Source organism: Panicum virgatum, chromosome 3K (assembly GCF_016808335.1).
Source record: "Panicum virgatum strain AP13 chromosome 3K, P.virgatum_v5, whole genome shotgun sequence".
Classification (NCBI taxonomy): domain Eukaryota; kingdom Viridiplantae; phylum Streptophyta; class Magnoliopsida; order Poales; family Poaceae; genus Panicum; species Panicum virgatum.
Genome location: NC_053138.1, coordinates 33,827,265 through 33,839,266, shown reverse-complemented (window position 1 = coordinate 33,839,266; position 12,002 = coordinate 33,827,265). Strand labels below are relative to the sequence as shown.

At 44.9% G+C, this 12,002-nt stretch overlaps 1 non-coding gene across 1 annotated transcript; it reads right to left on the bottom strand.

Annotated features, from left to right (window-relative positions):
* Positions 1–1,711: 1,711 nt before the first annotated feature.
* On the bottom strand, positions 1,712–1,815 carry LOC120701691. Its single transcript, XR_005686248.1, has one exon. It is a non-coding gene; the product is annotated as a small nucleolar RNA R71 (small nucleolar RNA).
* Positions 1,816–12,002: the final 10,187 nt, after the last annotated feature.

The window sequence follows — 12,002 nt, the reverse complement described above, 5'->3', positions numbered from 1 at the left end:
GTTCTCTTTACCGAGCAAGTCATCCTCGGGGTCGTTGAGCAATCCTCGGCTCTTGGTATGGCTTTGTATCCGACTTGTTAGACTTCTATTCATAATATAGAGTTTTCCCATGGTTACTTTACTATCTTGATAGTTTATCAATCCATGCTTAGTTTGTTCATAAGTTATGCTACGGTCTTGTTTAGGCCAGATGATCCGGATATGGATAGAGGTTCATTGTGCTTTCGGTCTTGCTCAAGTGTTTTACTCATCCATCTGAAGGGTGGGAGACCTGGGGGCACTAGAGTAGTGACCTCATACACGAGCGTGGTGCTCTGGTATGCGGGATCCTTCAGATATGACTGTGCTCCACGGTGTGACTGGGGTAGACGGCAGGTGGTGACAGCCCTATCCGTCTGACGTAACAGCGGTGTTGCGTTTAGCGTACTCCCCGATGTTCGGGTTCGGTGTAGGAATTCATGCAAAGAGGTAACAGAACTGGATGTTCTCCAGTACGGGACCTTCTCCCCGCTATCCCATTTTCCTGGCAGCTACAGTTCTAACCATGATCTAACATGACCCCAGCTTTGGATTGAAGCACTAGGACACCTAACCTAGCCTAAGCTCCAGCTGACTTGACGTAGGATAGAGTAGACCTTTGTTTTATAGTTTCTCTCTTTTATTCCTTCCTCTTGGAGTGTGGATGTGTGCTGTGCCGCATTAACCTTGCTTATTTTTTTATCTGGACTTACCCCTTTTAGAGTGTTGCCTATTGGTTGAGGCACAATGTCATGGTTAATGTTGAGTACAGTACTTTTTTTGCTGCCGTCCTTTGGGACACAAATAAATGACGATACCCTTACTCTCCGGGTAAAATGCTACAACGGTATATCCGTGCGCTTGCGGATCCATCTATAATCGTATTGATTATACCCTGAGAGTGGCACCCCTTGGGTGCAGTTGCTAGGATGGGTTCGGCGCCCTCATTTCTAGTGATTGCACTAAGGACCGCCAATAGACATTTCTGGTGCCGTTGCCAGGGATTAACGATTCCTAGGGATTGCGCTAAGAAATGTCAACAAGCATTTCTGGCGCCGTTGCCGGGGATGGCATGTGAACAAAGATATTGTGCTGATATTAACTTAGACCTTGTACTCAGGATATAGTCTTTACTCTTTCATGCTAATGTCACTTTATGTCTTCTTTTATTTTTGATCTGAAAGAAGACAGAGGGTAGTGTATGACTGGTTTCTCCCTGTCGGAAAACTACACAGACCAGAGAGGCTCTTCAGAAGAGCACGACCTCGCGTCATTCCTCCTCTCGCTATCCTCCCGGCACAGGAACTCATTTCGGAAGCACCACTCGTTCTTGAGGCTATGGCTGAAAAGACTCACTGCGAGTTCTCCGTCCCTTCCACCGACAATGTGGCCACTGGCCCCAACATCAATGTCGGGGACGTGAACTTCGAGCTCAAATCAAGCCTCATCAACATGGGAGAATTCTGTGGCAAGCCAAATGAGGATGCAAATGCACATTTGCAGAATTTTCTAGAGCTCTGCGACACCGTTGTCATATGGGGGGTCGCCGCTGACGTTGTCAAGCTTCGCCTGTTTCCGTTTTCCCTCCTGGGGAAGGCGAAACAGTGGTTTTACAAGGAAAAAGACATCGACACCGGGGCCAAATGCTCCAAGGCGTTCCTCGTAAAATTCTTCCCACTAGGTAAAACAAATAAGGCACGGGAGAATTTCAAGTTTCCAGCAGACGGCAATGGAATCCATCTCAGAAGCTTGGGAGAGGCTGCAGGAATACATCCTGGCCTGTCCTCACCACGGCATGGACGAGTGGCTCGTCCTTCAAAGCTTCTACAATGGGCTTGACATCCAGAGCCAATATTGATGCCGCTGCTGGAGGAGCCTTTCTCGACTTGACCATAACCAAACTCAAAGAATTGATCGAGAAAATGGTCTCCAACCAGGGGTGGAGCGATGAATGACTCCAACCCCGAACCAAGGGCATGCATACCGTCAAGCTGGACCTCCTACTGTAGCATCTCGGCGAAAGGGCCGAATTCAAGAAGCATAGAGAAAACTATGCTCGTGCCATGGGTTCGCACTTCACGTGTGAAGTTTGCGGTAACGATGGACATTCGGGGAACGACTGCCCCAAAACCCGTGGAGACTGCGCATACCTCAACAACAACAACAACAACAATGGGTACCGTCCACCACAAGGAGGCCAGGGGTGGAACCAGCCACGTCCACCTTTTCAGGGAGGTAACAACTACAATCCTTCTTATAATTCGAATTTCAATTCGAACCAACCTCCCTTGAGAGAACTTGTTCTTGGCCAAGTTAAAATCAACGAAAATATAAATAAAAAGCTTTTGGCCAATGACAAATCCTTGGAAAGTTTAAATGTCAAGCTTGAAACTTTGTCTTCAACTCTTAAAAATCAGTTAAGTTTCAATAAAATGATCGAAACCCAGCTTGCACAAATTGCTGCTTCGTTACCTGCTGTTGAGAGTGGGAAGATCCCGGGATAACCCGAGTCTCCCGTTGAAAATGTTAGCATGGTATCTACCGGATGGGGTAACTCGTCCCGGAGGCCACCACACAATAACCATGCAGGCAGGTAGACTCCCCCAAGGAACGACATCTGGGATGGCATGGTGGTAGTTGTGCAAGAGGATCCAGGGGTCCCCATGATCAGCTGCTCGATCTACTTCAAACACTTCGAGCGATGCCTTTGCGATCTGGGGGCAAGCGTAAATATAATGCCCAAGGTAATATATGAAGCACTTGAATATCCTGCTCTTTCCCCAACAACTATGCTCGTACAGCTTACAAATTCAACCATTCGGTATCCTGAAGGGATAGCCGAACATGTTTTCATACGAGTACGAGACTCCTACGTCCTTGCCGACTTTGTGGTAATGGATATGGAGGGCGACCTTGGAATGGACCTCGTACTTGGGCGACCTTTTCTAAGGTCTGCCAAGGCAAGGATCGATGTTGGAAAGGGAGAAATCCGTTTCCGTGTTGGAAGGGAGGATATGTTTTTCAGGTTTAAGAAGAAGGAAGAGCAGCGCTTCATGATCCAACAAGACAGTGAAGGGCAAGCACTCTGAGGTGCACCAGAACCCCAGCCAGAACAATGACCCGCCACACCTAAAAGAAATAAGAAGTCAAAGAAGGTATGGCGAAAGGTCGAGAGTTCGGCTTTGTTCGGTTCTCCAGGACGAGCCGACGAATGGTAAGAACGATGGAGAAAAGTCATGCACGTCGGACTATAAACGACGCGCCCTTGCCAAAGGTAAATTGGTATTTATCTCATATTTGCTTTCTCCGCTTTTCAAAATTTTCTTTGCACCTTATTTATTTTTCTCCACTGCATGTTTGAAATTTTCAAAATTGTTTTCTACATGCTGGAATTTTGCTAGCACTTTTCCCTTTTTACAAAAAGACCAAAAATATTTTTTGATTTTTAAAATCCTTTGGGAAAAATAATTTGGACATCTTTTCGAGCAAACTTTTGGTTGTGCATCATATTTTCAAAGTTTTTGACTGTTGAGGAAGCACATGGCCAAAGGGGGGCACCAAGGGGCCCACCCTGGGGCCGGCCGACCCCACAGGTCGGCTGACCCAGGGCCAACGGCTCCTGGACCCCACCTTCTCCAACGGCTACCTAACCGTTGTGCCTGGCTCTTCCTCGGGTGCACTCACCCAAATTCCTTTAAATAGAGGCCGAGAGAGGGGTGATGAGCTCTCATGCTCACTCTCTTCACTCTCACTCCCTCTCACACATTCTTGCTCGGGTTTCCTTTGGATTTTGGCTCAAGTTTGATTGCAAGAACACTCTCTCAATTCTTTGCTGCAAGATTGATCACATATTTGGAGGAACAACTTTCGGGTAAGAGTTTCATTTTCATTTCACTAACATAACCCGAATCGAGTTGTTCTCGTTCGTTCTTGTTCGTTCTTGTTGCAAGCATGAGAGGTGCAAGGCGGAAAATTTTCGGAGCTGTCAAGAGGATGACGAGGTTGGGCTCGTCTTGTTCGCAGGGTGAGTCGAGCTCTCATCATTCCCCCGAACCTGCACCAACACTGACTACGATGGATTATGAGCAAGACGAACAAGAAGAACAGTTCGAGGAGCAAGCTGTAGAACCGCAAGCCGAGGACATGGAGATAGATGAAGATGATGCACTATATCTCGACTTGCGAGATGACTGCGAGCGTCAAACCTATGCCATGATCAAGAATCAAAGCTTTGGTCATACGAGAGCCTTCGACCCGGACCTTCTCGAGAAAATAGGTATGGATGTTGACTTCGCTCGTGTTTGGCATGCGGTTGGATGGGATGGTTTTGTGCCCGTTGAGGAGAATGGTTCTCATCTCCTCACCATCCAGTTTCTTTGCACTCTTCGGGAGGTGGATGATGGTGTTTCTTTCTGACTTTTTGGAGTTTTTAATAGGAGAATTTTCAGTCACCTCCTTGGTTTTAGTGTGCGCTTGCCAGTTTCCCTTGCAAAAGCTTGCCGCGGTTTTGATCGACATGAGTTTTGGGGTTTGATTTTGGGTCAAGTTGTTCATGGCAAATTTGCACCTCGGTGCAATGAGATTCAAAATCCGACTCTTCGCTTGATGCACAAGTGGGTGGCTATCACTCTCTTTCCAAGAGATGATCCACGACCAGTGCGGAATGATGAGTTGATGATATTATATGCCATGGTCAACAAAATCCGAATCTCCCCCACACAAGCAATGGTTAAGCAATGGCTCACAAATTTTCGGATGACGGGTCCTATTGAATGCACTTCTTTGGTTACCCGCATCGCATCAAACATGGGAATCTTAGATGGGAACCCCGTTCCCTTCATTGAGGAGCCCCGTGTTATGATCGATGAGGCGTACTTGGTTCAAGGCCACACACTCAAGAAAGGCTCGGATGACTCCTTGATTTTCTTTTCGCTTGGTTATGCAAATGAAATCTCGTTGCCAAATGCGGGGTATCATTTGTATAATTGCTATTCGCTAACCATCCCTCTTGTTCCACAAGAAGTAGGGCCAGAAGGGAGGAGTTCATGTAGCAGCAACCTCAGTCTCAACCACAGCAATATGAGGCTGGAGGTTCGTCATGGCAGAGTGCCAGCTCCACCGAGAGTGCATGGCAGGCCTCAGGGCACCGGTCCACCAGTTCCTGCTGTAGTGGTCCCCCACGACGTACAGCTTCGTCCAGAGGCTTCGCCACTCTGACTCGGCAGATGGGCGAGCTGAACGTGTGCACCACCAACATCGATGAGTCGCTGGGCCAGCACATCGAGTCAACTCAGAACTGGCAACAATACACAGGCGAGAGGATCCGCAACCTGGAGCAGCAACAGCATCAATCCCAGGAGGAGTGGAGGGCCTACTATCGTTGGGCTGGGTTTAATCCCAACCAGCAGCAGTATTGCATGAAACAAAACAAAAATTTGCAAAATTCTGAAAATCCATAAAAATTTGCATAACTAAAATCAAATAAAAATTGGTAAAACTTTTAAAAACCCAAAAATATTTACTTGCTTTCCAGTATGTGTAGTAAGCATGTGTAGTTTTTCCTTGTTGAGATGATGAATAGTTGCTCTGTTAGTTCCTTTCATATGCCTAGTTACAACCTTGTGCTCTCCCTAAGTTTTGAGTTTGGTGGCTAGATGTTCAAACCTTAAGCTTGAAACTTGTGGGTAGCGAAAAGCAGAATTCGAATATAGGTTGTTGTGGGTTATGATATGGCTGAAAAGAGTTGCTATGATCTTCTCCTACGTGATGCTTGATATCCGGAGATTTTTCTTTTCAAAAATACAAAAAAATAAAAATAAAGTTCCTCAGTGATATGTAATTCCCATCCAGAGCCATATGAGTTACAAGTTTGAAAAAACCTTTCCACATATGCAACTTGTCTTCTCATTGAGCTTTGTCAAATTGTTGTGACCCTTTGAGAAAATCACTTCATACGCCCATGATCAAGATCACGTACATCCATCCATCCATCCACAAAAAAACTCCATGTTGTACCATGTTTATCTCTCTCCAAAGTTATCTACATGATGTATGGGCTATACAAAAAGAAATAAAAGATACATACCCAAAGAAGGTATGCCACATGCCCACAAGGCATGTCAAAAAAAAGAGAGAAAAGATGCATACCCAAAGAAGGTATGCCACATGTCCACAAGGCGTGTCAAAAAAAATAAAAAGGAGAAAATATAGCACATACCAGAAAAAAATATTACAAGGGAGAGAGACCATATGAAGGAGTTTCATCCACCATCCACCAAAAATATCCACACACTTGCACATCCTGATCAAGGCTTATGACTTGTTTCTCCTTTGGATCCGGTCTTTGACTTAGCAAAATATGAGAAGCAAGTTTGCCATCATATCCTCCATACCTACAGATCCACCCAAAAAAAAAGAAGCCATTAGAAGTAGGATGGAAAAAGAAAGGCACATAAAAAGGCCTTGGTGAGGAATGAAACACATTGAGCGATCCGAGAGATCACCCGAGGAACTTACAAAATTTCTTTTCAAAAACTTTATAAAACCTCTGGATTGACGGTTGAACAAAGGAGTGGTAAGTGGAACTCTACAAGCCGTTCTGACCCTCAACCGCCAAAGATGAGGATGATGCTATAAGCCCCACAGGAGGAAGGTAAAAGGTGCGAACAAGGCCAACTTATTCAGAATAAAGGCGAGAACACTCGGTTGTGCCGTGGGCATAAGTCAGGAATGCGACATTGTAGCAACTCCTAATCAACAACCTAAGTCTAAAAGTTTGCTCGGGACGAGCAAAGGGCTAGCTTGGGGGAGTTGTTGACGGTGCTTAAGTGCCATTTTCACCCATCAACTAGACTCAATAATAAAGGAAAACTACATGCCTTACTCACATATTTGTATCACTAACCTCGCACCACAGTTGTTTTTGAGTTTTGTACATTTCAGATGAGCTGGAGCGGAATAAGATGAAAACACGCAGCAGACGCCATACAACTACGCAGAGGCCCACATGTTAGAGGAAACGGGGCCTTCACACAAGATGCACCAGAGGATAAGGATAAGGATCAAAGAATATACCATCCAGCAAAAGATCAGGCCGAGAGGCTGCCAGGTGGGGTCGGCCGAACCTGGCCTGGTTCCCGTCCAGGTGTACTTCGAGGAGGAGTGGCTGCCAAGGCACCTGATCACCTTCCATATGTGCGTTGGTGGGAAACCGACCTCTAGAGCTATAAATAGGCCTCTCCTCCACCCCCTCGACACACACACACACACACACACACACACACTTCAATCCATTCTCTCTAAGAAGGCTCTCCTCTCTCCTGCTCTCTTAGCTAGGTAGTGGAGCTAGGCTGGTTCTCTTTAGCGAGCAAGTCGTCCTCGGGGTCGTTGAGCAATCCTCGGCTCCTGGTATGGCTTTGTATCCGACTTGTCAGACTTCTATTCATAATATAGAGTTTTCCCATGGTTGCTTTACTATCATGATAGTTTATCAATCCATGCTTAGTTTGTTTATAAGTTATGCTACGGTCTTGGTTAGGCCAGATGATCCGGGTACAGATAGAGGTTCGTTGTGCTTTCGGGCTTGCTCTAGTGTTTTCCTCGTCCATCCGAAGGGTGGGAGACCTGGGGGAACTAGAGTAGTGACTTCATACACGAGTGTGGTGCTCGGGTATGCGGGATCCTTCGGATATGACCATGCTCCATGGTGTGATTGGAGTAGACGGCAGGTGGTGACAGCCCTGTTCGTCCGGTGTAACAGCGGTGTTGCATTTAGCTTACTCCCCGACGTTCGGGTTCGGTGTAGGAGTTCATGCAAAGAGGTAACGGAACTTGACGTTCTCCATTTTCCTGGCACCTGCAGTTCTGACCATGATCTAACATGACCTAAGTTTTGGATAGAAGCACTAGGACACCTAACCTAGCCTAAGCTCCAGCTGACTTGACGTAGGATAGAGTAGACCTTTGTTTTATAGTCTCTCTCTTCTATTCCTTCCTCTTGGAGTGTGGATGTGTGCTGTGTTGCATTACCCTTGCTTATTCTTTTTCTGGACTTACCCCTATTAGAGTAGTGCCTATTGCTTGAGACACAATGTCATGGTTAATGTTGAGTACAATACCTTTGTTACTGCCGTCCTTTGGGACACAAATAAATGATGATACGCTTACTCTCCGGGTGAAATGCTACAACGGTATATCCGTGTACTTGCGGATCCATCTGTAATCGTATTGATTATACCACGAGAGTGGCACCCCTTGGGTGCAGTTTCTAGGATGTGTTCGGCGCCCTCATTTCTAGTGATTGCACTAAGGACCGCCAACAGGCATTTCTGGTGCCGTTGCCAGGGATTAACCATTCCTAGTGATTGTGCTAAGAAATGTCAACAATCCGCGAGTAAGAGAACTGATCTCACCCATATGAAAGTACTATGCAATACAGAAACCATAAATACTAACTTACTCATACCAGAAATAAGCCAGTATCTGTAGAGGTACAAGCTTGGAGAAGAATACCGACAGGCCCATTGCTTCCCCGAACTACTCCTCACTCTCTTCCTTTATTCTAACACTAGCGAACTAGTACGTCGTATTTTAAATGTGGCACTACTCTACTCCTTTGGATGGTGTGTTGAATGGGGTGTGCTCCTCCTCCTTATGTAGCCTCTCCAAAGGTGGATCGACGGTTAGACTCGCGAGGTGGTACTATGCACGTCCGGGATAGATGTAGGGAAGCCGTGGGAGACTGCTGGAGAAAGATGGGCCTGATTTGGCCCACTAGGGGGTCGGACAACCCAAGGGGTCGGGCGAGCCCAAATGGCACTCCCCTTGGGCTTGCCTTCCTCTAGACAGCTGATAGGTGGGCCTTGGTCTAGATCCTTGGGTGCATCTTGCTTGTCGTGCCCATTTCGTCTAGTTTCTGGGCCATTCTTCTAAGTGAAACACAAGTGCAAGATATTCTATGCATTTCTTCTATGTTCACTTGTGTTTTTCTCTTTTTACAGATGTGGGTGCCTGCAAACCATGATTCACCAAAAATCGTGGAACTTGATTAGATATAAGCCCTACAACTAACTTTGGTGACAAAATGTTGTGAAAGGCTGCATGAGTTGACGGCTAATTTTAGGACTTAACAGCCGTCAACAACACCCCCACACTTATCCTTTGCTCGTCCTCAAGTGAAGGAGAAAGGACTAAGGTGGATGCTACTCCTTGGATGTAACCTGCATACAAGTTATTCCAAGCTTTCTCTAGTCCTGTGAACTTTGAAGTGGCTACCATGCTTTCTTAGGTAATTGAAGAATGGAACAATGTAGACTTCAAGTTTCTAGCTCTTCTTGCTTGAAAACATGGGTTTTATATTTTGAAATAAAAGAATAGTCTTGCTCCTCAAATTGTTCTCTCGAATCACTCTTTATTTTGGATCCTCAGCAAGGCAAAGTTGTTGCCTTCTTTTCTCCTATCATCTAATCAGGCTTATGTGAAGCTCAGGGCAGGAGTAAAGAGGCATGTTTGCTTTGCTTATGTTGTTAATTCAAAAATAAGATCCAAGCAGAAACGAGTCATACAATCTGATCAAGAGGTGCGGTGTGGAATATTTTTGGTGTATAGTGGATGAACTCCTTTGTATGATCTATCTCTCTTCATTTTTTCCATGGATGTGGTCTATCTTTCTCTTTTCTTTTCTCTTTTTTTTGACATGCCTTGTGGGCATGTGGTATACCTTCTTTGGGTATGCATCTTTATTTCTTTTTTTTGACATTCTTTTGAGCATGTGGCATACCTTCTTTGGGTATGCATCTTTTATTTCTTCTTCTTCTCTCTCTTTTTTCATAGCCCACATCCTTGATGGTCACTTTATAGAGAAAGAGTCATGGTCATGGAGTTTTATTTTGTAGGTGGATGACAGTGTTTGCTATGTGAGTGGGCGTGTACATAATCTTGATCATGAGAGTATGACAAGTCTCTAACAAGGGTCAAAGAATTTGACAAAACTCATTGCAAAGTCAAACTGGATATGAAGGTTTGAGCATGAACATCTAACTTTAGCATTGGTAGGAACTTTCATTTATTTGAGGAGACAAGCTATTGATGATTTTTTAAAAGAATATCCCAAGTACTTTGCAAGGAAGAGCATGGTTCCATTCATCCAATCATATCACATTAGTCAATTACTTAGATGGCACGAGGGTCCCTATGAAGATAGATGTTCACAAGAACAAGAAAGAATGCGAGGAATAAAGAGTATGCAAGTTTATTCATGGAAGCGCATGGAGTGCACATGGTGAATTGGCATGATTCATTGAGTTTAAATTTAGTGATCAACAAAGAAAATCATTAAACTCAAGAAGTTAGGGAGGAGTTTGAGGGTAGGGTTGTGCAAACCATCGTTTGAAGAGGAAGAAGAGGGAACTGAGGGAAATCAGAGGATGTTTGGCCGAACCAGAGGTTCAGTCATCCTTCTATGGATTCCATCTGTCCTGATGTTCAGCATATTGGACCGTCGATGTTGTGCAACATATTGGGGGAGAGATTACGAAAGAGTTTGCAATTGGTGATTTTGAGAGATCTCCCCCACACTTATTCTTGTACCTATTTTTATTTAAAAGGAAAACAAAGGTGGAAACAGAAAGGACTCTACCGATTTTGAACACCGGGGAGTCTAAACTTTATTCAAAAAAAGTGAGAAGTTCTTGAAGCACCAGTATTTTTTTTGTTTTTTTTTGAGAATCCGGGCTATCTCCTGGCAGTGCTTTGTTTATGGTCGCAAGCTCGACCATGTGGGTTCATCCTGCAGCTACCATGGTGATGTAGTTCCCAGCTTCACCACCATTTATTGATTTATCATTGTTAAAGCTGCAAGGTTAGTGCACAAATACAACTACGAGCCCTGAAAAGATATTATGATAAGAGAAACCAAACACAACCATCCTAAAGGGCATTAACCCTGAGATGATCATAAGACTCGTAGCGACTTGGCACAAAAGACCTCGGAGATGTCAAGAAGGAGCATGATCTTTGTGATGAAATTTCATGCTCATGAAGAGAGTGGCCTGATCTCCGGAAAGAAAAACTCGAGACTGTTCATGGCTCCATAGTGAAAGAGGATGTGTAACTCTGTGGGCCGAATGAAGAACTCTAAGTTTGGGTCATGAGGGAGATGAGTTTTTCAACTCATCCCCTCCTTCGGTAGGAAGTTTCGCATTTCATCAAAGATGTTCGTGGTGGCAAAGCAAACCATCCTAAGCTTCCAATAGAAGTTCATTTGATAGGAAGGGTGAACATAACTTCTATTGGGCATCAATCAAAATCAAGGATTAAGAAATGAACTTTGATTCACTTGATTTGATTGGCATCGATCGATATTCGATGATATGAATGTGAATTTATTTAACTCGATTCGATCGGTAAGGCGTGAGGGTGAACCTTGTAGCTGGATGAGGAACTAGGTCCAGAGAGGATGACTCTAAAGACTCACCCCAAAGGGACGGAAGGTGTGTATGAGGATAAGCTTCCAAGGGTAGCGGGGGTAGAGGTAGAGAATAGAAAAGCAAAAAAGATATGAGGATGGAATGGGTACCAGGGGTGAAGGTAGAGCTAAAGAAAGAGAAAATAGTTTTTTTTTGTTTTAAAAATATACGAGGACCAACTAGGTTCGAAGTCAGAACAGCAACCACTCCTCGGCAACGGCGCCAGAAAGCTTGTTGGGTATTTTAACAATGCGAATAAATCCGCAAGCGTACGGATACCGTTGTAGCTTTCACCCATGAGTATTCAAGGGTATCGTATCCACAGGGAATGTGTGTGCACTAATTTCTTACTAAGTCGGTCCAATGACACACCAAGATAAGTGGCGAGGATAGAGAGGATTCCTGAGGTAGCACTAAGGATGAGTTAAGGTCGATCTCTCGGGCTAGATACTCGCTTCGGACACCGGCTTACCCCTGAAATGGTCAGGAGACTCCGGCCAATGGCTCTACGCTATATCC